Raw genomic sequence first — 25,230 nt, 5'->3', positions numbered from 1 at the left:
GCAATGTCTACTTACTAGATTCAAGCGATTCTCCTGCCTCAGCCTCCCAGGAAGCTGAGATTACAGGCACCCACCATGCACAGCTAATATTCCTATTTTTAGTAGAGATGGGGTTTCACCATGTTGGCCAGTATGGGGTCCAGCCCCACCGGGCTTAGCGGGTGTTCTCCCCATGTGCGGAGATGAGAGATTGTGATAAAGACACAAGAGAAAGAGAAAACAGCCCAGGAGACCACTACCATCAAGACGCGGAGACCAGTAGTGGCCCCGAACGGCTGGGCTGGGCGCGCTGATATTTATTGCATACAAGATAAGGGGGCAGGGTAAGGAGGGTGAATCGTCTAACTGATTGACAAGGTGAAGCAAGTCACGTGATCACAGGAAGGGGGCCCTTCCCTTTTAGGTAGCTGAAGCAGAGAGAGAGAAGACAGCATGTGTCAGCGTTTTCTTCTATGCACTTACAAGAAAGATCAAAGACTTTAAGACTTTCACTATTCCTTCTACCGCTATCTTCTAAGAACTTCAAAAAGGAACCAGGAGTACGGGAGGAACATGAAAGGGGACAAGGAGCGTGACCGTTGAAGCAGAGCACCACAGGGAGGGGTTTAGGCCTCTGATGACTGCGGGCAGGCCTGGATCATATCCAGCCTTCCACAAGAAGCTGGTGGAGCAGAGTGTTCCCTGACTCCTCCAAGGAAAGCAGACGACTCCCTCTCATGGTCTGCTAAGTAACGGGTACCTTCCCAGACACTGGCCTTACTGCTTGACCAAGGAGCCCTCAAGCGGCCCTTATGTGAGCGTGACAGAAGGCTCACCTCTTGCCTTCCAGGTCACTTCTCACAATGTCCTTTCAGCACCTGACCCTAAACCCGCCGGTTATTCCTTGGTTATATGAGTAACGCAACAAAGAGTAATATTAAAAGCTAATGATTAGTAACGTTTATACTAGTGATTGATAATGTCCATGATCATCTCTATATCTAATTTGTATGATGACTATTCTTATTCTTTTCTTTTTTTCTTTTTTGTTTTTTAACTGGTAACATTTTGGTGTTTATTGTCTTTTTCCTAAGCATACAAAAATACAAATCTACACATATAAAAATGGAGTTACATTGTTGACAGAATTGGATATTTTGCCTTTTTCACTGAATACAATGGTCTTCTGTTGCTCTCCTGTCCCTTTATATATTCTTCATCAGAATTTATATTGCCAAAAAAATCTTTCATTGACTGAACATACCATAATGTAAAATAATTTAAATAGTATTTATGATTTTATAGCTTTTAAAGGTATATTCTGTATATTCATTTTTGTTATTTTGTATAAAATGTTAAAAGCTATAAAATGGAAGTATAATATATCACAGTTTTGACAACTGATGCCTCCCAGCATGCAATTCAACTGGTTCAAGCCCCCTTTATGCTTCCCTAACTCCTCAAAGGCTGGGAAGGGACAGCAGGTTAGACACTGCATGAGGATATTACACCCTGGCACTGAAGGTCACATTCCAGAAGGTCCAGCTAAAAGTGACTGATTGCATTTTAAGTCACACATGGATAACTGAAGTTCTGTTTTGTAAAGTTCACATGCTGAACTCCTACAAGCTGTAAAACAGAGTTGATAGGTTTGTGATCCAACCTATTCCTATCGCAGTGTATAAAACGGATGTTAACTGGACCTAAAATGAGGATTCCACCTTGCTGAGCTGGGTCTCCTTGAAAATCAAACTGAGGGCCAGTCACTGCCCGTCACAGGCTCTGAAGGCTTCCTGAGAGCAGATTTGATTTTACGTAGGGGCTCTGTCGTGAGGCGGCAATTTCTTCACCTCTTTTCATTCCCAATCTTTTATACATTTCTCTCTCAGGATCGACATAGATTTCATGAGAATATCCAGTCGGTTTGCAAAAAGGCTCAATATGATGGTAGGATGACTGTCCAATCACTATAAGGGTGACATTTGCTTCTTGTAAGAAACTCTCGGGGATTTTGGCCAGATCCTCTACGTATTCCTTGCAGATGTAACACAGGAAATGCCGCACGAACACCACCACGGCGCGGCGCTCCCGGAACAGCGCGCCGAACGGTACCCGCTGCCTGCGGGTGTCCAGCACCCGCAGCTCGGCCAAGGCGGTTGCCAGAGGCTGCCCGCGGTTTGGGCCGCTCGGGGCCGGGACCGGGGCGTCGCCGCCGCTAACCTGCCGTGTGACCCGGGCAGGCGCGGCCCTGACGTGGGGCGGCCAAGGGCCTGGGTCCGCTCTGCCAGCGCGGGGCAGGGCGGGGCACACCGACTATTCTTATTCTATTTTCTTTAATATGCTGAAACAGTCTGTGGCTTCGGTCTCTTGCCTCGGCACCTAGGTACTCTTCGCCCACAGGCCAGGCTGGTCTCAAACTCCCCGCCTCAAATGGTCCACTACCTCGACCTCCCAAAGTGCTGAGATGACAGGTATGAGCTACTGTGCTGGCCTGAAGCCTTGTTTTCAATTATTTAAAATATATACCTAAGAGGAGAATTGCTGGGTCCTAAAGTAATTGTATATTTAAGTTTTGGAGGAACCGCCAAATTGTTTTCTACAACATGGTAGCCACAGAAAGGAGTGGAACACTGACACATACAACATCCACTGTCCCCAAACTTTTTGGCACCAGTGACAGGTGTTGTAGAAGACAATTTTTCCATGGATGGCAGTTGGGGTGGGGCGTGTTGATTCAAGCACATTACATTGATTGTGCACTTTATTTCTATTATTATTACATTGTACTGCAGAATGAAATGATTCTACAACTCACCATCATGTAATTGCTCACCTCCTGCTGTGCAGCCCAGTTCCTAACAGGCCACAGACCGGTATGGGGCTTGGGGACCCCTGTACTATAACAGAGGTGAATCTTACAAACATGATCAGTGAATGAAGCTACACACAAAAGTTACACACACAAGGATTGTACAATTCCACTGATACGAAATGTCAAGACTGGGCAAATCCATAGAAACAGAAAAAAAATGAGTGGTTGCCCAGGGGTGTGGGGATAGATGGAATATACAATAATTGCTACTGGGCACAGGATGTCCTTTTGGGGTGATAAAAGTATTCTGGAGATCGATGGAGGTGATGGTTGTTCAATATTGTGAATGTACTACAGGCCGCTAATGATAAATTTTATGTTATGTGTATTTTATCACACTAAAATAATAATAGTGAAAATAAATAGGGCAATAAGAGTATGGAAAATAGCCAGATGCTACAAATGAATATTTTATCTTATCTCGAGCCAACTGTAAATAAGATACAACTGGTGGCAAACTTGCAAAACACCAATAAATATAAATTTCCTCTCAAGGGGAAGGTATCATTGGGAGAACTTTTCTTCTATTAGCATCTATTAAAGGCTGAGCACTGTGACTTAACATCTATTAAAGGCTGGGCATGGTGGCTCACACCTGTAATTCTAGTGCTTTGGGAAGCTGAGGCCGGAAGCTGGTTTGAGACTAGCCTGGACAACATAGCAAGACCCAATTTCTAAAGAGATAGAAAACTTAGCTGGGTTTGGTGGTGTGCACCTGTAGTCCCAGCTACTTGGGACGCTGAGGTGAGAGGATCACTGGACACCAGGATTTCAAGGCTGCAATGAGCTGTGATTGCACCACTGCAGTCCAGCCTGAGTGATAGAGTGAGGACCTGGCCCTAAAAATAAAAAATAATAATAATAAAAAAAACACAGAAAACCATCCACTAACATCTGACATGCAGTTTCTCTGCACCAATGTCCTTGTTTTGAGGTTATCAAAGAGACATACGTAGCATGGAAGTTGAGCAGTTATTAGAGAGAAGGCTAAACTTTCCAGAATAAATCAAGCTAAGGCATATATTTAACATCCTGAGAGATGGTGAAATAGAAAAGAAACAGACTATATTTCTGCCACAATCAACTTTATATTGCTGCGGTGGCCATGGCCATACTTCAAATAAATAAAATATATAATATATAGTGCAGATTTAAGTGCTAAGGAGAAAAATAAAGCAAAGGAGTAGAGGGCATGTTTTCAAGATAAACGTGTTTTTCAAAATTAAAATGTCTTTGAGGATGACATGCCCCCAAGTCACCCCATGATACACAAAGAACAATGTCCTAATATGTGTCCCTTTAAAACTGAGAGAATAAAAGCATATCATTAAATGTGTGTGTCTCCCAATTACCAAACTGATAGTTCTTCAAACAAACTACGTAATGCAGTGGACTCAAAATAATTGAGTGAGGGAAGCTAGAATCCGATACAATCACATAGCCTTTCAACTTACTTAGAATCCTCTGAGCAGAATGGCTGAAAGGTTTCTCAGTTTACAATTATAAATCAGGTCAGAATACCCCGAAAACACATCACCCAGATGCCTTTTTAACTCCTTCTCTCTCTCTGCCTCCCTCCTTCTTCCTGACACTTGATTTTAAAAATGTATTTATTTTCCCTTATGTCAAATGAAGTGGCATTTGGAAATTTCCTCTCTAAGACTGAAATACCCAGAATACAAGACAGCACAGTTCTGCAAGGCCAGAGTTTAATTGTGGAAAAAACATGATGCTTCCATCAATATTTTGACAAAGTATATAAAAATGATAATCTGGAAGAAGAAACATTAACTTACAGAGTGTTCTCTTTAATAACTGAATATTGATAAACATTTATTGAACAGAGCACACTGAACCAAAACGAAGTCTACCCATCTCTATCTATCTTTACCTGTGTATGCACGTATGTATATATGTATGTTAGTATGTGTGTATCTATCCATCTGTCTGTCCGTCTATCCATCCATCCATCCATTCATCTGTCCATTTATTCAGCCATCCATCCATTGATCCATCCATCCATCCATTCAACCTTCTACCCAATCTATCCATCCATCTATTCATACATCTATCGATCTATCTATTTATTCATCCATCCATCCATTAGCTATTCATCCATCCATCCACTCATCTATCTATCCATTGATCCATCCATCAGTCTATCCATCTATCAATCCATTTACTCAACCATCCATTTATCTGTCTATCCATTCATCCATTTATCCATCTATCCACTTATTCATCTAGCTATCCGTTATTCTGTCCGTCCATCCATTGATCTATATATCTATTTATCCATCCATCCATCCATTGATCTATATATCTATTTATCCATCCATCCATCCATTCAACCATCTATCCATCTATCTACCTGTCTGTCCATCCATCCATCCATCCATCTACCCATCTATCTACCCATCCACTCATCCCTCTACTCATCTATCCATCCATCCATCTACCCATCTATCTCTCTATCCATCCATTCACCCATCTATCACTCCATCGATTCATCTATCCATCTATCCATCCATCTGTCATCTATCCATTCATCCATCTATCCATCCATCCATCTATTCATCTATATATCTATATATCTACCTATCTATCCATCCATCTACCCACCAATCTGTCATGTATCTATCTACCAGTCCATCTATCCATGTACTTACCTGTCTATACCATGTCTGTCTATCATCTATTTCATTTATCTATTACCTATCTATGTATCTATCTTCTGATATGTACATATGTATGTATTTGTATGCATGTGTGCATAATTGACTTTACAAAATCTTGGCACATAATTATTAAATGTAATTTTGTGATAAACACCTTTTATTTTAATAAAGCATTGATTTTCTTTGTACATTAGCGTTTACTGTAAATTAAATCATAAAACCTCACTCCATATGTAGTGATAATCATTCTAATTTTATGAAAGACTATTCTGAAGCCCAATGTGCTTAACTAGCTGAGGTTCACACAGATTTAGCAAATAGTATCTCTCTGGTGGCAAAGTCCAAGCCAATAACCTATAAACTCTTGAAGTGAACTTATTTATTTGTCATGGATATTTATTATGATATTTCTCACCTCATGTCTTTGATCCAAAATGATGGAGAAATGATATTTTCTAATTTTACATATAGGAGTATTATTTCAATGCAGTGATGTAATATTTATTAACTACATTTAAAGTTAAAATATGATTAAAATATAAATTAAATATCAAAATATTTAAAATTACATTTTAAAATATTATTACATATTTACAGTAATTCCAAGCATGCAGAACCTGTGCAAATTTAGTGTGTCCCTCTAGCCAAATCTCAAAGGCCAATATAGTTTATAAAAAGGTAATTATCGAATAACCTGCTTTTAGTTATGCACTAAGAGTTTAATGAAGGGTTCGTCATGATTCTGTCTTCGTGCTGCTTACCTTTGTCTTTATTCTATATAATCAATAAATAATCCTGCTTATGCAGCTTACTTCACCAGATAAAGTTGGGTTCAATTAATTACTGAGAACTAGACATCCAGTCCCTAGGGTTTACATGTGATCTAAATTGAATTAACCAATTGACTCTCCTGTCACTAATCTTTGGAAGGAGTCATTTGTGAGATCCTACTAACTTTACCATTGTATTTCTTTTATCTGAGTGGCTTTTCCAGTAAACATTCATTGCATATTGAAACACAGTTTCTTATGGGGAAATGGGCATGGATTAAAATAAATACATTTTAAAATAGTATTTCTGAAGAAAAAATAAATATATAAAAACAAAGAATGCATTCAAGTAATGTGAAGCGAATAATTTTTCATCTGTTACCTACTTATTTTAAGGAGCTAAGTTGGGTATTATGGCTTTGATGTATGCTGTTTTATTGTTTTAAAAATGAGTAAAATTTTTAAAAAATTCTATCTCGAGAATGTCAAAATCAGATTTTGGCTTCTCTATTAATAAGAATATTTTTGACAGTGAAATAATAAATGAAGTTACATGATGTATTTATAAGAGAAGACTTGAATAAAGCATGGCATTCTAAATAGTTGACCGTAATAAAGAAATGGATAGTTAGGTTCTGTGTTATGCATTATCTATTGTTCATGTTTCTTTGGGACTCTAAAATTGCAAAAGATATAAACATGGGTTGTCACTGTGACATATTTGCCTTAAAATTTTATAAAACATTGATACCTGTGATAGTCTGCCTTCTTAACTGTCCTAAAATAATTACTTCAGGAATTTTATATAGTAAAGTCAGTACACATAAAAATACATTCAACTTTTAAAAACACTGATACGCAGCTATAGAAATGAGTAACTTTTTTTATTCATCAGTTGCTGACCCTCAGACAGAAGAGACCAGTCAAGGATGGAGCTGGTTTTGGAGAAGGATTCTTTTTTTCCTTTCCATTATGAGTATCTTTCTGTGAAAGATATGTGCTTGACCATGGAATGTTTAAAAAGTGAGAGAAATAGAATATGATCTGCTTCTGTCACACAATATATTAAAGGATGACCATAATTACCCATATTGCTAAAGACTGCTATTACTACATGTGTGACTGGTAGTGTAAGTTTTGATTTCAGTAAACTCAGTGATTGCATGTGCGCGCGCACGCACGCACACACACACACACACACACACACGAAGACAGACAGAAGAGAATTAGAAAAGGGGAGAAAGGATCTGAAAGCTAGAAAAAGAATATGAGAGTCTTGCTTTAATCAAGACAGGAAGCATTTCTGGAAGGCAGTTGGCAGTAAGCAAGTCCATATCCTGCATGAATTTGGTGATTGCTATTCATAACGAACATCACCAAGCTTCACCTGTGTATTCACTTGAAATCTACAGCCTTGTGAAAAGTTAGGAAGTGTCCAGGAAGATTTCCAGTTAAGAAGCTGATGAGGTTTGGAAAAAAAGGAGTAAAAATGCTTAAAAACCTGTTAATTGGTAAGCATGTATTCTGTATCAATGAATTTATGATATGAGCTATTTATCAAGCACATGCAATGAGCAAATATGCATGTATAAAAATATATATGCTCATATTCAGAGATGTACATATAAATATAGCATCAGGAATCAGCAGAAGTAATTCTCCTTGCAGTCAGTAAAATAATGTTCTGGTTACAGGTTACTATTTTATTCTTTCTGTGAGAAATACAAATGAATAAGCAAATGGTCTTGTGAGAGTCATGGATACAATAAAATGAATATGAACCTGCTTAGAAAACATAATCATTTAAATATGGCAGACCATGGGATTCAACAGCATGGGACAGCATTTATAGCAAAACGGTTGTACTCAAGGTAGTTTACTAACCTCTAAAGATAAAATTAGACGTGTTACATCAAGGCACTCAGTGTAGTTGGGGGAAAAATATTATGTAACAGCACCCTTAATGTAATGTTGCCATTTGTTTAATGGGCATGTGTGGGATACTATGGATAGATACTATATGTAAGATACTATGGGGTAGAACAGAAAGGAGGTAGAAACATATGCAAGCAAAGTCACCAAACAGTGAAGTCTGAGTTGAGAATTCAAAGATGGATAGGACCCCATCAGGCAGGGAAAACAAAACTGGAAAGAGGAACCTCAAGAGTACAAAAGTGGTTGGGTGCCATGGCCCATGTCTGTAGTCTCAACACGTTGGGAAGTAGAGGCAAGAAGATTGCTTGAGCCAAGGAATTTGAGACCAGCTTGGGTAACAGAGGAAGACCCTACTCTACAAAAAAATATTTAACAATGAGCCAGACATGATGGAATGCACCTGTAGTCCCAGTTACTCGGGAGGCTGAAGTGGGAGGATCGCTCCAGCCCAGGAATTCTGGCCTACAATGAAGATTGCATCACTGCCCTCCAGCCTGGGCAACACACCAAGACTCTGTCTCAAAAAAGAAAAGTAAAGAAAAAAAAAGATGACGACTAAAGTTTAAAAAAATTTTAAAATAACACATTCTTAGTTAACAAAAAATATTAAATAAAAAATTTATTTTTGTGTGTTCTTAAGCAATTTCAAGCAATTAAGAAATTGTTAGCCAAGGACAAATTTCTAGAAATCACAGCAACAAAAAAACTAGCAATCATTGTAGAAATCTGAAATAAGACTATTTCTTTTTTAAATATAGAGAAATTAAGAAATAGGACAAGTTGTACTTCTTTAAATATAAAGGACATTTAGCAATATATTAATCAAAAATAGATAAGTTATAGAAAATGTGAGGAAAATGATTAAAAAAGAAAAGGAAAGTAGGTCTAGGAAGTTAAATAACCATCTTACCAGAAAAAAAGTAGAAATAATAATGGAAATTAGGAAAACAAAGCAAAACAAAACAACAGCAGCAGCAGCATCTGCAGCAAAACAAGCTTTCTGGCCAGGCATGGTGGCTCCTGCTTGTAATCCCGGCATTTTGGGAAGCTGAGGTGGACAGATTGCTTGAGCTCGGGAGTTAGAGACCAGCCTGGGCAACATGGGGAGACCCCATCTCTACCAAAAATACCAAAAAACTAGCCAGGCATGGTGGCACTCACCTATAATCCCAGCTACTCAGGAGGCTGAGGTGGGAGGATTGCTTAAGCCCAGGAGATGGAGGTTGTACTCCAGCCTGGTTAAGAGTGAGATCCTGTCTCAAAAAAAAAAAAAGAAAAGAAAAGAAAAAAGAAAAGAAAAAAAACTTTCTATTTCCTAAAGAAATATTGAAAATTTTAGGTTGAATTTTTAGAGAGAGGAGAGAGATAAATGGGTGGAGAGAGAGAGCGAGCAAGCGAGAGAGAGAAAGAGAACAAGAAGGAGGTAGACAGGGAGAAACCCTTTACAAATACTAACAAATATTAATTATGCAGAGGACTTCCAAAACTGAAAGAACATGTAAAGATCTACAGACAAGTGTGAAACAAAGAGTAACTTCCCAAGAAAACGATTGATATATTTAGAGTAGGCAAGACGATAGACATGCAATACCTTCACAATTTCAGAATATATGTTTTAGCTTAGAATTTTATATACAGTCACTGAACTGAAGGACAGGTCAAACTAAAGACACAAGTCTAAAAGTTGACTGCCCACATCTGTTAAGGACACAATTTTTCTCCATTGTGTAACTATCGAAATTGTATTTTCTTCCTCGGAGTTCTAACCTATCAAGTGTTTATAGATCCATAAATCTAACCATAACATAGATGCATTTGACTTTGATTTTTAGAATTAACTTACAAAATGTAAAAGAGACTTACACACATATATACATAACTACATATAAAGGACAAAAATCTAAGAATCTTTGTAATAATGTATTTATTCCCACAAGAGATTTAAAAACCTAGATTCCTAATGTTCAGTTTTTTACGTTATGAAGAGCCAATGAATGAGGTTTAAAATGGTTGAATTAACAATTTGATTTTTAAATATATTACTTAACATTAGAAAGGTCTTCATAAGGAAAACTGAAATTAATAACTAGTGTTAGACTTTTAAGTATTTATTCATCTATTTATTATTATTATTATTTTTTTTTGAGTTGGAGTCTGGCTCTGTCACCCAGAGTGGAGTGCAATGGTGCGATCTCGGCTCACTGCAACCTCCACCTCCCGGGTTCGAGCAATTCTCCTGCCTCAGCTTCCCGAGTAGCTGGGACGACAGGTGTGCACCACCACACCCAGCTAATTTTTGTATTTTTAGTAGAGACGGGGTTTCACCATTTTGGCCAGGATAGTTTCCATCTCTTGACCTTGTGATCTGCCCGCTTTGGCCTCCCAAAGTGCTGGGATTATAGGCATGAGCCACTGTGCCTGGCCAAGGCTTTTAAGTGTTTAAAGTTTTAAAACTTTACACGTAAAATACTAACATAATTGTTAAAATCTGTTTTAAAATATTTTCCCCAGTTTATAACTGCCTTCGTTTCATGATATATTCTGCTTGAAAAGTTTTTAATTCTAACAGAATTAAATGTGTTCATGTTTCTCTTTATGATGAGTACTTTCAGTATTGTTTTAAATAATTCTGTCAAGGAAAGAGTTAAGAACAGTGTTCACTATTTTTGACAGCAAGCATTTCCTTTCCATTTAATTATAGTAGTCAAAACTGGGAAAAGTATAAAATTACATATTTCTTGTGTATTATATTAGTTATAATATTATATATATCATGCCCAAAAAGTATGAGAGAAAAAATGAGTATTTTGATTGTTTTAATTTTGTTAATTTTCTACAGTAAACATCGATTACTTCTATAATACAAAGTATGCTAAAATATAATTAGGGAAAATAAACACACACAAAAAATGCAAACTATTTTCCATTGTGTTATTTCATTACAGATTCCAGAAAGCTACCACAGCCACTTGTTGTGATGGACTCTAAAGTCATGTATAACTTCATCCTTCCAACTTGCTCTGTGAACTCACCTAATAAACTTGTGATGATAAAGTTTACAGGAACATTTCAATACCAGACTGAAACTAAGGTCAACATACCTGGCCCAGAAGAATTTAGACAGAGGAAGGGAAAACTTACAATATAGCTGTTCTGAGAATAAAAAGGAAATCCCACGGTACATATTTTGTTAGAACTATTAAAGAAAAAAATCAAGAGGGAGAAAATCTCCCATCACTGGGTGTAAGTACCATATGCTATATTTTCAGAAAAATAACCATAAAATTTAATGGCAGTCAACAATTTAACTTTTATGAAGTCAATAAGAAGTTACATATTTTAATAATTTAAATTTTAATATTTGCTTAATTTAGAGCCATCCTCATTTATATGCATATTTTTGGATTCTAAATAATTCATTAAATATGTAATGATACTAACTTAACTAGTGAAGTATAACATAAATGAAGTACAAAGTAATGACTTTCTCTCATTTGTATATTAAATGTGATAGTCTCCCTTGTGATAGAATACTAAAATTCCACCAAAAAAAATGTACTATCAATGTATTTTCTCCATTTTATGTTATTAATTGAAATATGCATTTGTTAGATCAATGTTCAGAAAACAGGAAAGTTGGTGGTGACTTAAAACAAAAGATAAGACTTTCCCCCCGTGGAGGAAAAGTTAAATATTAAATTTGAACTCAGCTGAACGTGGACACAAACAATGGTCACCAAGTCCTGGAACAGGTTGCCTAAGCCCCTTGAGGCTTTCGTCCAGCGCTATTTCAGAGAAATCTCTATTTCAATCTATTCCTGTATGTTAGTTATTGAAAAACAACAGACAATCGCAGAAACAAGTTGACCTTTTTGTGTTCCTTGAGCCCAGTTATGAAGGGCCCTCGTGACTGGGCCTCATGCCAAATAATCTGTTACCAAAAGAGCTAGGGTCCCAGACCGTGCTGAAGCTCCAGGAGACCGCTCCTAGTCTGTGCACGGACAGGCAGCTGACTCTGAAGCCCAGGCTGTTGCTTCCCGGTCTGGTGATGCTTCCTCCATAGTCTGCTGAGTGTATATATATATATATTTTCCGTTCTCCCCTTGGCATTGCAATTTGCTTATTATATCTGTATTGCCATTTACATGGGATAAAGGTTGTTCACCGTTAAAAGTATTGTGCGGCTGTCTTTTCCCCTTGCGCATTTCCTGCACAGAACATTTTTTGGCGTCACGAACAGGATGGGAAGAGGGTGCCTTTGGGGTTTTGGACCCAGAAGCTGCTAGAGGCCGGCAAAACTTACACCCCTTTCGAAAAGCAACTGTTAGCTTACTATTGGGCCTCGCTGAAAACAGAGCACCTCTGCTTCAACCATGATGTTTTTATGAGGCCTGAGTTTCCTATTATGACTTGCGTCATAAGCTCCCCTAAAACCCATCGAATAGGGCACGCCGGAGAAAGTATCATCTTAAAATAGAAAAGTTATAGACAAGATAGCGGTAAGCTGGGACCAAAGGCGGTATCACCTTTACCTGAGGATGTACAAAACTTGCTAACTCAGGAAACCACCTAACAAATCCTGCAGATGGGGAGGGAAATCTCCCCTGTCCAATGAGGCAAATCCTTTAAAGAACTAGGCCCAGAGGGTCGGAAACACAATTGGTTTACTGATGGATCTGCCAAATACATTGGTGGGACCCGATGCTGGAAGGCCGTGGCTTACAATCCTGTTAAAAACATAAGCATTTCTGGCCGGGCGCGGTTGCTCAACCCTGTAATCCCAGCACTTTGGGCGGCCGAGACGGGCGGATCACGAGGTCAGGAAATCGAGACCATCCTGGCTAACACGGTGAAACCCCGTCTCTACTAAAAAATACAAAAAAACTAGCCGGGCAAGGTGGCGGGCACCTGTAGTCCCAGCTACTCGGGAGGCTGAGGCAGGAGAATGGCGTGAACCCGGGAGGCGGAGCTTGCAGTGAGCTGAGATCCGGCCACTGCACTCCAGCCTGGGCGACAGAGCGAGACTCCGTCTCAAAACAAACAAACAAACAAACAAACAAACAAACAAAAAACCAAGCATTTCTGATGAAGGAAGGAGTGGGAGCAGCCAGTTGGCTGAACTAGTAGCCGTCCTCCCAGCTATTCAGGAGGAGGCCGGGGGATTTGTCACCTGTATGCCTACTCTTGGTCAGTAGCAAATGGTTTCACTACTTGAACGACCCAATGGCAACGAAACAAATGGTGACTCGGGAATAAAGAGGTTTGGGGAAAACGATACTGGGAAGATACCTGGATTCTGGCGCACACTACCACTGTCACTGTTTTCCATGTTGGTGGAAATGCTCATGCGTCTCTGCTTTCTCTTGACAAACTATTTAATCAGCAGGCAGATCAACAAACTCAAATTTCCACATTACTGCAGACTCGGACCTGGGAGAACCGGACGGGGCTGCACTCACGCGATGTGTGCATCACAGGTGTGGGCATCTATGTGTCCAGGGAACCATGGCTTGAAGAGAGCAAAGAGGGATATCGTTGCCCCAGGATGTGGTTTGCACAATTTTATCCCAATGCACTGCATGCCAGCAGTTAAAAACCAAGCCAGTTCCTCAAAGGGTTATGGGGCACATTCATGGGGGGAAAATGCCCGGACAAATTTGGCAAATGGGTTACATTGGTCCATTGCCACACTCCAAAGAATGTCAGTACCTATGCGCCGCCGAGGATGCATATTCAGGACTTATAGTAGCATGTGCCTACGGCAATGCTAATCAAACCAATACCATCAAAACTTTAAATATTTTCATTTTATATTATGGTGTTCCCATACAAATTCAGACAGACAACCGTTCTCATTTTAATGGAAAGGCTGTACAAGCCTTTGCCACCCAACATGGCACTGAATGGATTTTCCCTATCCCTTACCACCGGCAGGTGGCTGGCTTAATTGAAAGAAAGAATGGGTTATTGAATAAACAGCCAAACGTGTTAGGACAAGGTAAGTTAGAAAAATGGAAGGATTACCTGTTTGATGCACTACACGTTTTAAATAATCAGCCATTAACAACATCTGAGACCCCGTTAAGCCGAATGCTTACTACACACCTACAAATTGCTAATTGTGCAGGTGTAGTCCAACCTCTCTCGCTAAAATGCTGGAAAATCCACCCAGAGGCTATATTACCTCGGAGAAATACAGTAGAAGCCGCCGGTTTGGACTTACATAGTTGAAAGCCTGGGATAATTCCTGCCCAAAGTACATACGTGGTAGCCACCAGCCTAGGAGTTATAATATGGTGCAAACATTATGGGTGGATTACATCTTGCAATGTGGGGTATTACAGTACATGGGGGCATAACTGAGTGATTACCGGGGAAATTTAAAGGTCATTTTATGTAATACCCCTCCAGATTTTTTTGCTATAAAACCGCAGATGCGGGTTGCTCAATTGTTAGTGGTACCTTGTTAGCAATTAACCTCTGAGGAAATCTCTGCCCCAACAAAGGCTGCACACAGAACTGGGGGATTCGGATTCACTGGTACAGGTAGCTTAAACCCTGGGGCCAAAATGTGGGTACAGCGTCTATCAGATCCCACCGCTAAGGCTGGTGACCTTGTAGCTATGGGAGCAGAAAATGAAGGCATAGTACAATGCCCTAAACATGAAAAACAATATCATGTCCCTCTTCACTTTTGTTACTACAGAGAGGAACTCTGCTGTTGATGGCCAGCACTTGCATTCTCCTTTCTGAGGCAGAAAACAAATTCATCAATTGGATGGCCACATCTGCAGGGGAAGTGAACCGCAGTCAGTGCTGGCTTTGCACTGAGTTGACAGAGGCCGCCGGAAGGGGACTACCATGGAAAATCATTCCCGCTAATGCTACAGAGTGGCTCTGCCACTGCCAATGGGGTTACAACAATAACACCTGCAATCCAACATGGACCTCTCTCACTCGCACTAAACAGGCACTCTTTGCCCAAGCCCGACACAGGGCAAACTCCACCCTTACCTTGCACCAAAAGTCTTTGTTTCCCACTCGATATGCATGGAATGGTATATATTGGGAACCAGCTTTGCTAGTTGCTGGATTTTATAAGGCTCCCCTTTGCCTAGAGGCATTAAATGGCTCCCTTAATGCCACCTTAGGATTTCTCCCATTAGATAATTGTAAACACATTCTCCAAATCAACAACACTGCCCTCAATGAAACACAAACCCTTTCCCACTTTAATGAAATACTATTACCACAATATAATTACAGCCAGGTCCTTATCATCCCCTGGGGGGCCCTATGGGTATGCGGGCTCTCCGGGTGGCGATAGCTACCCCCACACTGGACAGGAAGATGCACTTGGGGGTGGCCATTAATTCCATGTACAGTCCATGATGACATTTCTCTCCCTAGTAATTTAGAAGCTTATAAATATCGCTGGTTGCGACCGCATCGAACCCCATGGTGGTGGTATCCTGTCACAATACTCTATCCTCCTGCAGGCACTATCTCACTCCAGCAGCAAACCAAAGTCTTAAGCTTGCACATAGAAAAGGCTCTTAATGATAACAGTTCTGGTCTTATGTTATTATTAGATGAACTTGCTCAACTGCGCACAGTTGTCCTGCAGAACCGTATGGCACCTGACATGCTCACTGCCCCCCAAGGAGGCGTTTGTGCCTTAGTACACACGAAGTGCTGTGTATATATCCCAGACAATTCCCACCATGTCACCCTTCTTGCGAAAGTTTTATGGGCGCGGGTACAACGCCTAGAATCTAGCTGTCAGGACCCTATCGTGGACTGGCTTTCCAACTGGCATTGGCGTTGGCCATGGTGGGTGTGGTTCTTGTTACTTATGCTTCTGATTCTCCTCAGCTTACCCTGATTCTGTAACCTCTACCAATTATGTATTTCCCATTTATCTGCAAGGGTATTTTCCTAAAATTGAGTATCAAATTGAGGCCGAATATGGAGGAAAAGTTAAATATTAAATTTGAACTCAATTGAACGTGGACACAAACAATGGTCACCAAGTCCCAGAACAGGTTGTGTGAGCACCTTGAGGCATTCATCCAGTGCTGTTTCCAGGAAATCTCTATTTCAATCTATTCCTGTATGTTACTTATTGAAAAACAACAGACAATCACAGAAACGAGTTGACCTTTTTGTGTTCCTTGAGCCCAGTCACGAAGGAACCTCGTGACTGGGCCTCATGCCAAACAAGCTGTTACCAAAAGAGCTAGGGTCCCAGACCGTGCTGAAGCTCCACGAGACCGCTCCTAGTCTGTGCACGGACAGGCAGCTGACTCTGAAGCCCAGGCTGCTGCTTCCCGGTCTGGTGATGCTTCCTCCATAGTCTGGTGAGTGTGTATGTATGTGTGTGTGTGTGTGCGCGCGCGCACGTGCACGCATGTATATATGTGTATACATATATATATTACAGTGTATATATATACACACACACACGTATGTATATGTGTATATATATGTGTGTATATATATTTTTTTCTCTTCTTCCCTTCCCATTGCAATTTGCTTGTTATATCATTTGCTTATTGTATCTGTATTGCCATTTACATGGGATAAAGGTTGTTTACCCTTAAAGGTATTGTGTGAGTCTTTTCTTTTCCCCTTGCACGTTTGCGGCACAGAACACCCCCAAATTCTCCAAACCTGTCAGAAGTTCTTATTGTAATACTTCCAAATATTTAAAGGGAAGAGAACCCTACGTGGCGCAGTAATTTAGTGAGCATGTCTGCAGATGGCCCCTCATTCGTTAGAAATTCACAGAGAAATACATTTCTCATTACAAATTACTGTAGGCTGTTTGCAGTGGCTCACACATGTAATTCCAGCAGTTTGGGAGGCCAAGACAGGAGGATCCCTTGAGCCCAGGAGTTTACGATCAGCCTGGGCAACATGTCAAAATCCCATCTGTACAAAAAAATACAAAAGCTGAGCCGGGCATGGGACTTGTAGTCCCAGCTACTGGGTGGGGGGAGGGGCTGAGATGAGAGAATCACTTGAGCCCAGGAGGCTGAGGCTGCAGTGAGCTGTGATTACACCACTGCACTCCAGCTTATGCAACAGAGTGAGATCCTATCTCAAAAAAAAAAAAAAAAAATTACTGTAAGGTAACCATTACTGTAACAAGTACAAGAGTAATAGTGAACACACAAATGATTATTTAAAAAACAGTATTTTTTTTTCAATGAAATTCACTACCCAATTAAATCCTGCAGTGCACCTGCTTTTTGCAGTAAACATGATGCTGACTTTCCAGTTTGGCTCTGTGAGACTAAGAATTCATCATTTTTTGTCACTGTACAACCTTAAAATAAAAGCAGCAAAATCGATTTTAATTTATTCGGGACCTAGGATTTCCATTACAAGCTAGACATCTTACTGTGCCTTGGATGACAAGCATAATAGCATAGCTTTCTTTAATTAATAGACCTGGTATCAATGAGTAGGTCTCCTCACTCAGGTATAATTTATGTCATCGAGTGCATTTTTTTCTTACTTTAAGTTGTATTTCTTTCCAGGTTGTGTTGGATTTGTATTCTTGTTCTTCTTCAAAATCTTGTTATTCTGTTTGTATCTTTGTTCTGTTGGGGGATTCTACCAAATCCAACTTTTCCTTGAAGTGGTTTTTTTTTTTTTTTTTTGGTCAGAAGTTTTATTTTGAAAACTCAATTTTCCAACTGGGAAATATAAAGCTCAAATGAGGACATAAAAGTGGATGAATTTCTTCCATTGTTCATTTTTGCAAATGTTAATAAACTTAGCTTTTTTTGTTGTTTTAACAAATGAAACTTAATATTGTTTTGACAATGCACATTAAACATGAATATTGCACTACACTCAAATGAACAAAAATTATAAATATATCATGATTTCAGAATTAAAATGTTTTCATAGTTGTGTGTGTATTTTATTATGCCAGTCCCCGGACCTAAAATCTCAATGACAATTTTTAAAAACTTTGAGGCATTGAATAACTTGAAGTGCATTAAAGAATCTGTCACTCAACTGCATGTGAATATCAATATTTTAATGTTTATATAAAGGTGTCAAATCTCCTCCAATTTATCTATTAAATATGAATTCACCATAAACAAAATCAAAATTAAAGCTGGGCTTCTGTGAAAATCAGTGTCGATAATGAACTGTAATGGAACTAATGCTAAGATTTGGTGAGACAATCTTGAGAGATAAAAAGTTTGGAGAACATACACCAGTCACTAATCACTGCAACAATTAAAGCGATGTGCTTTGAACACGAAGAGAGACACTAAGATGAATTGGAAAAGAACAGAGTGTTGATCAGATGTATATTGTCACTTGATTCATGACAAAGGCAGCAGCATAGAGAGATACAAAGAATCTTTAGCTATAGGGTAAAAATAAAAGAATATTGATGTCTACCTCACACTATGCACAAAAGTCAATTTCAATTATATTTCAGATCTCACTGTGAAGGGTAACACAAAGAAGCATCAATTTGACTTTGACAATTTTCAACTAATAATTGTAACAGGTGACCAGATACTGGCAGTCCACCCAAAACCTTCCTCAAGTTCCCTGTATCTTCTTTGAGCAATTATTTTTATGTATTTTCATATTTTGCATTTTTACTTACTTTATTAATAAAAAACTTCACCTGATTTATACGAGTGTATTGTAACAATGTGTTAAATATTGGTTAATATTTATGTTTGATATATTTTCAACTTTTTTCTACTTTATATGGCTAACTACTAATATATTAGTCCATTCTCACACAGCTATGAAGAAATACCTGAGACTGGGTAATTTATAAAGGAAAGCGGTTTCATTGACTTACAGTTCTGCATTGCTGGGGAGGCCTCAGGAAACTTACAATCATGGTGGAAGGCAAGGAGAAGCAGATACCTTCTTCACAGGTCAGCAAGACAGAGTGAGTTCAAGCAGGGGAAATGCTAGGTGCTTATAAAACCATCAGATCTCGTGAGATTCACTCATTATCGGGAGAACAGCATGGGGGAAATGATTCAATTACGGCCTCCCAAAGTGCTGGGGTTACAGGTGTGAGCCGCTGCACCCGGCCCATACCTGCCAGTTTCATATAAACCTAATGATTCAATTACCTCCACCTAGTTCCTCCCTCAACACCTGGGGACTATGGGGATTATTATTCAAGATGAGATTTGAGTGGGGACACAGGGCCTAACCATATCAACTAGGTTACAAAAGGAATCACAATCTTATTCGTTTAGTTTGGAGTAAAAAAAGAAAAAGTATTTCATCTAGAGCAATAACAGTTATTTAAAAAGCAAATTTATTAATAAACTCCATTTGATGTTCAATTTTAATGATTAATTTTTTCTTTTGTTTAAAAAAGCATTCTTTCCTATTTGATGAAGCAATGAGAAACAAACTGGGTATGATTTCCAGATAAACAACTACATGCACACTTGAACAAATGTTTTACTAATTTAGTTTCCTTGATGGTACAATGACTTTAACAAGTATTCATTAGTAATGCAGTTCGTTTAGGTGTAGTAACTCTCAATTGTGTATGGTTATATTATTACAAAAATATTAAAAAATAGAAGTTTATCATTTGAGCCCAGGAGTTCAAGACAGGCAAGACCCCATCTCTACAAAAAATAAAAGTTAGAAAACAACAGCCAGGAATGATGGTGTGCATCTGTCATCCCAGCTACTCGAAAGGCTGAGGTGGTAAGGTTGCTTGAGCCCAGGAGATCAAAGCTACAGTGAGCCATGATCATGCCACTGCCCTCTAGCCTAGGAGACAGAATGAGACCCTATCTCAAAGATTAAAAAAAAAAAAAAAGAAATGAAAAAGAAAATTCAAAGGACGTATTACAATACAGAATAGACTCAGCTATGAAAAGTACTAGAATTCTGAGGTCCTGAGGATTTGACTAGGAAAAATACAAAATTCTGCATGAAGAGGTAGAGATCTGAAAATACTATTAAAAATTATTGTACATAATTCTGATTAAAATTCAGGAGAAAAATAGAATTCTATTAAAAGCCGTATCTAACAGCATTTTCACTAGAAATGTCAAAAGTGCTATTATTTAGTTTCAGGAAGATAGGATTTAAGGATTCCCATCAAGGTTGTGAAAAATGTCATATATTTATTCAAAATATATAAAAAAGAAGAAATAAGAGAAGCAGAGAAAAAGTGCAACAAAGAAGAAAATTTGACTTAAATACAAACAGACAAAAATATCTTGCTATATACTTTGTACAAACAAGAGACATATCTAAAATTTAAGGAAATAAAAAGCTTGTATAAAACTGGCAGGTATGGGTCAGGTGCAGTGGCTCACACCTGTAATCCCAGCACTTTGGGAGGCCGAGGCAGGCAGATCATCTGAGGTTGGGAGTTCGAGACCAGCCTGACCAACATGGAGAAACCTCATTTCTACTAAAAATACAAAATTAGCCTGACGTGGTGGCACATGCATTTAATCCCAGGTACTCAAGAGGCTGAGGCAGGAGAATCGCTTGAACCCACAAGGTGAAGTTTGCAGTGAGCTGAAATCATGTCATTGCACTCCAGCCTGGACAACAAGAACGAAACTCCGTCTCAAAAAAAAAAGTTGGCCGAGATGGAGATCATCCTGGGTAACATGGTGAAACCCCATCTCTACTAAAAAAATACAAAAAATTAGCCGGATGTGGTGGCGGGTGCCTGTAGTCCCAGCTACTTGGGAGGTTGAGGCAGGAGAATGGTGTGAACCCGGGAGGCAGAGCTTGCAGTGAGCTGAGATTGGGCCACTGCACTCCAGCCTGGGTGACAGAGTAAGACTCTGTCTCAAAAAAAAAAAAAAAAAGAAAAGTAGGTGAACAATAAGTAACCAATGAAAAAGTAGTGTAACTACATTAATATCAGATGAATAACTTTTAGAGAAAAAGTTTACTGTGTAATGATATAAAATGGTGTTGTATGTGGAATCCAAATTTACATGCAATTTTAATTTATTCTGGACCTAAGACTTCAATTTAAATCTAGACATCTCCCTGTCTCCAGTTTACATGCATATAGCTACAAAATACAGAGACAAAAGCAAAATCATTATGGTGTCTCATTTATGGAAAGAACAATTGGAAATTTTTTTTTTAATGAACAGCAAAGCTAACCTTGATCTAACTGATAAGTATAAACCTACAATCAGAATCCTTTACAAGCCGAGACAGAATTTTTTAAATTCACATACATTAGACCACAAATTAAGTCTCAACAAACACCTGGATACAGGTATATTACAGATTATAGTTTGAAAGATAGAATGTCATTGCATTAGAAATAAATATAAATTTAAATGAATGAATGAGATAATAACTAAATAAATATCTGTCTGGAATTTTAAACTATACTTTCAAACTAAAATGAGTCACATAAGAAATGAAAATGAAAGTTTAAAAATTAAAACTTGTTTCATGTACATGGAGAAAATAATTACAATATTCAGAATAAAATAGATAAGAAGGTCTAAAAAATCAATTATGTAAACGTACAACGTAAGAAGTTGATCTCTGAAAAAGAAGTTAAGAAAAGTAAAGAGAAGAAATGAAAGCAAAAAAAAGTGAGTAACAAACCTAAGAGCCTGATTTAATTAAAGTGAAATAAAAATACATGGAAAACGTCAACCATACCACACATAAAGAGATATACATGAAAAATGTCATTTGTTCAGAAGAATTAGATATAAGGGAAGAAAAATGGACTGATGATGCAAAAATGTATGCATTAGAAGATAAAACCAAGACATACTATGAAGTTTTAAAAAATGATATTGCAATAACTAATTTTATACTCATAAATATGAAAATAGATGAAATGGAAACTTGGAAAGTAGTGAAATTACTCAAGAAGAAATAGAAACCTTCCATAGACCTACAATCAGGAGGGAAGTAAAATCAGTGACTAAATCTCATTTACGCCTTATTGCTGAAATAAGTTTTAAAAGATGGACGTGCCTAAAGAGATAAGGGTGCAATCAATCTAACTCTCAACCCCTAAATGGCTTTCCTTCCTTAGAGTAGAAGTTAAGCACTTACCATGGCCTATAAAATGCCCATGAGGTCTCATCGCTATTTTTTCTCTGACACCTTTTATCAAGATTACTCCTGCCTACTCCCCTCGAACCACATTGAACTTCTATATAATCCTGCCTTAGAACGTTGTTTTTGTTTTCCTTAGTCTATGATGTATTTTCAAAATATTTGGTTTTTGGTTGACACATAAAAATGGTACATGTTTCTGCTGTGTACTGAGATGTTTTGATATATGTATCCAATGTCAAATGATTAAATCAAGTTGATTAACATATCCATCACCTCGTATACTTGTTTTCCGGTGGTTAGGATTTTGGTACTTGATGTTTTCTCTGCTTTGACTATGCCCTCTGCAGATATATTTGTCCTCTCTCTTCACTTTCTGTGCCCAAATATCCCTTGAATGAGTTACTTCCTTACATCCCAACACAGTACTCCATCTCTGGCATGTCATGTACTCTTCATCATGCTTTTTTTTTTTTTTATGTAAAATTGTAAGGTTTGTAGTACAACATCCAGTACAAGCTATGTATGTCTTTAGGTTAGGAAGAGATGTCTTAAGTCATTAAAAAATAAATAATCCACAAAGGAGAATATAGATTGATTTCAAAACATCAGGATTACACATCTTTTTGCTCTAAAAGAATTCTTAAACACAGAGAAGTGAAAAAAACTTTCTCAGATATTATGTTCAATGCATAACACTAAAAACCAATCTTATGTATCTAAATCCTAGGATGAAAAAAGTAAAAATCAATAAGAAAACTTAAAGGACCACATACAAAAATCGTTAAATAATATTGACAAATAAATTATAAAGACTCTATACAGGGGAACTGAATGAAGATTCTTTTACTGTAACAATATTTGACTAAAATTGCCAATCAGTCAATGGACAAAATTCTCACTCTACAAGCTAACAGCTTATTAATATGTGAAAATATTTTGCCATTTATTCTTGTGATTTACTATGCAAGACAACTTCTTCATAGAAAAATCCAACTGTGAGATTTTTCCAGCTTGTGTCCTACAATTAACTTTCTATCTTTATTCTGAAAAAGAAAGGAGAAAACAGTCATTCTTCACTATTAGTCACTTTGGTCCCAAGTGAAGGGGAAAACTATTTCTGCACACCAAATAATGAAGCATTTTAAAAAAAAAATACATATATATATATGTTTATTATTGAGAAGGAGTCTTGCTCTGTTGCCCAGGCTGGAGTGCAATGGTATGATCTGGGCTCACTGTCACCTCCACTTCTGGGGTTCAAGCTCTAAGCCTCAGCCTCCGGAGTAGCTAAGATTACAGGCGCACACGACCATGGCTGGCCAATTTTTGTATTTTTGGTAGAGACTGGGTTTTCCCATGTTGGCCAGGCTGGTCTCGAACTCCTGACCTCAAGTAATCTGCCGCCTGGGCCTCCCAAATTGCTGGGATTACAGGCATGCTCCTTTGCCCAGCCAATGAAGGGCTTTTTAAATTCATCTTTAAAATATTTTAAGCAAGCATGTCTTGAGGGTTTCTCCTTTAAATAAACAGACTTTGTCTGAATTTAGGCTTATGGGATCTGTAGGAGGGAAATTCTAAGAAAATACCTGCTTAAGGAGGCTGTATACTGAATCCATGTTTTCTGTCCCTTTTCCCCCTATTGCTAGAGTGCTTAAATGTTATTTTTATATTCATTTTAAAGATTAGCCTCTCCAAAGTTTATTTCTAAGTGATGCGGAATTGGATTTTCAAATAAAATTTGTTTGTAACGATCATGCAAAGGATATGATCAGAATTTCATTAATAAACTATTTGGAGTAGCAGATAGCTCTTGGTGTTTAAGGTATCACTGTGTTCAATAGTTACTTATGACAAATTACATTTCTTTTGCTGTAGCAGTTTCAAAGTTAATAAACCTGAACAAATGCTCCTAGATTAAAATGGAAAATGAAGAAATAGTGATAAGTTAGGAGTGACTTTGTGCAGAGCTTCAATCTTTGTGCACTTAAACAATTTATCTGAAATTCAGTAGCTTACTATGGCAAAGAAAATCCTCAAATGTACTAAGATGTTGGATAAGGGACGTTAAAAAAAAAACACCTTTTTTACTTTTGCATAATCTTACTGAGAAACTGTGATAGGTTTTGTATTTATATATAAACATAACATTATTTTAATATAATAATATGTTAAGCATCTAAGATACTTATATATAAACAACATACATCTAGATATTATAAATTTGAACCATTACCTTATTAAACTCTCTATTATAGAAATGATTGCTGGTAAATTACAAGTCAATTTGGCAAGGAAAATTTTCTATTTTTAGGTATAAAATATATAGGTATTCTATACATAAGATTCTATATAGAATCTTCACACATTTAGAAGAAAGTTCAATAAGTATTTGGAAAACTGTAGAATACTGATAAGACTCTCAGATTAATAAAAAACTGTATGTTGGGTAATAAATTCTATAAGATCATATATTCCTCAGTGGAAGGTTTTCCAATGGAGAGTCAATAGATTCCAATAGTTTTTAAGAAATATTTATATTTTTAAAAAAATTTAAGACAGAGATATGTTATACAATCAGTACAAATGGAAAGAAATTAGAAAATTGTAAAGTCATTCACATGTAGAAGAAATCTTTAGATTTTTTTCAAAGACATTTGATAAGAGAGATTGGTTAGAGTTAGCATTTGGGAGCTGAGTCGTGCTTGGGTCATAATTGGATTAAGTTTTGAACCTTACATCTCTGGATGGCAAAATTCCTAAATTGATGAAATTCTTGTGGTATTTGGGGCGACCACTGATGGTGGCAATTTTAACACCCCGATGATTTTCATCTCAATGCCCATCACTAATTACATAAGTAAAGACAGAAGTGTAAGCATGAGTTGACAACCACAAAAATTAGGCTTCTACC

The 25,230-nt window shown here is 37.9% G+C and overlaps 1 pseudogene across 1 annotated transcript in view; it reads right to left on the bottom strand.

The window, feature by feature from the left end:
- Window positions 1-1,550: 1,550 nt before the first annotated feature.
- Window positions 1,551-25,230, bottom strand: part of LOC112615129 — a 66,086-nt pseudogene continuing 42,406 nt past the window's right edge. Inside the window, exon 2 of the transcript XR_003117288.1 lies at window positions 1,551-2,292. The product of XR_003117288.1 is annotated as a thioredoxin-like protein AAED1 pseudogene (transcript). The remainder of the gene's footprint in view (window positions 2,293-25,230) is intronic.

Source organism: Theropithecus gelada, chromosome X (genome assembly GCF_003255815.1).
Source record: "Theropithecus gelada isolate Dixy chromosome X, Tgel_1.0, whole genome shotgun sequence".
NCBI classification, from domain to species: Eukaryota; Metazoa; Chordata; class Mammalia; order Primates; family Cercopithecidae; genus Theropithecus; species Theropithecus gelada.
Note: the sequence above shows the minus strand (reverse complement) of the source record. Positions and strands in the feature narration are given on the sequence as shown.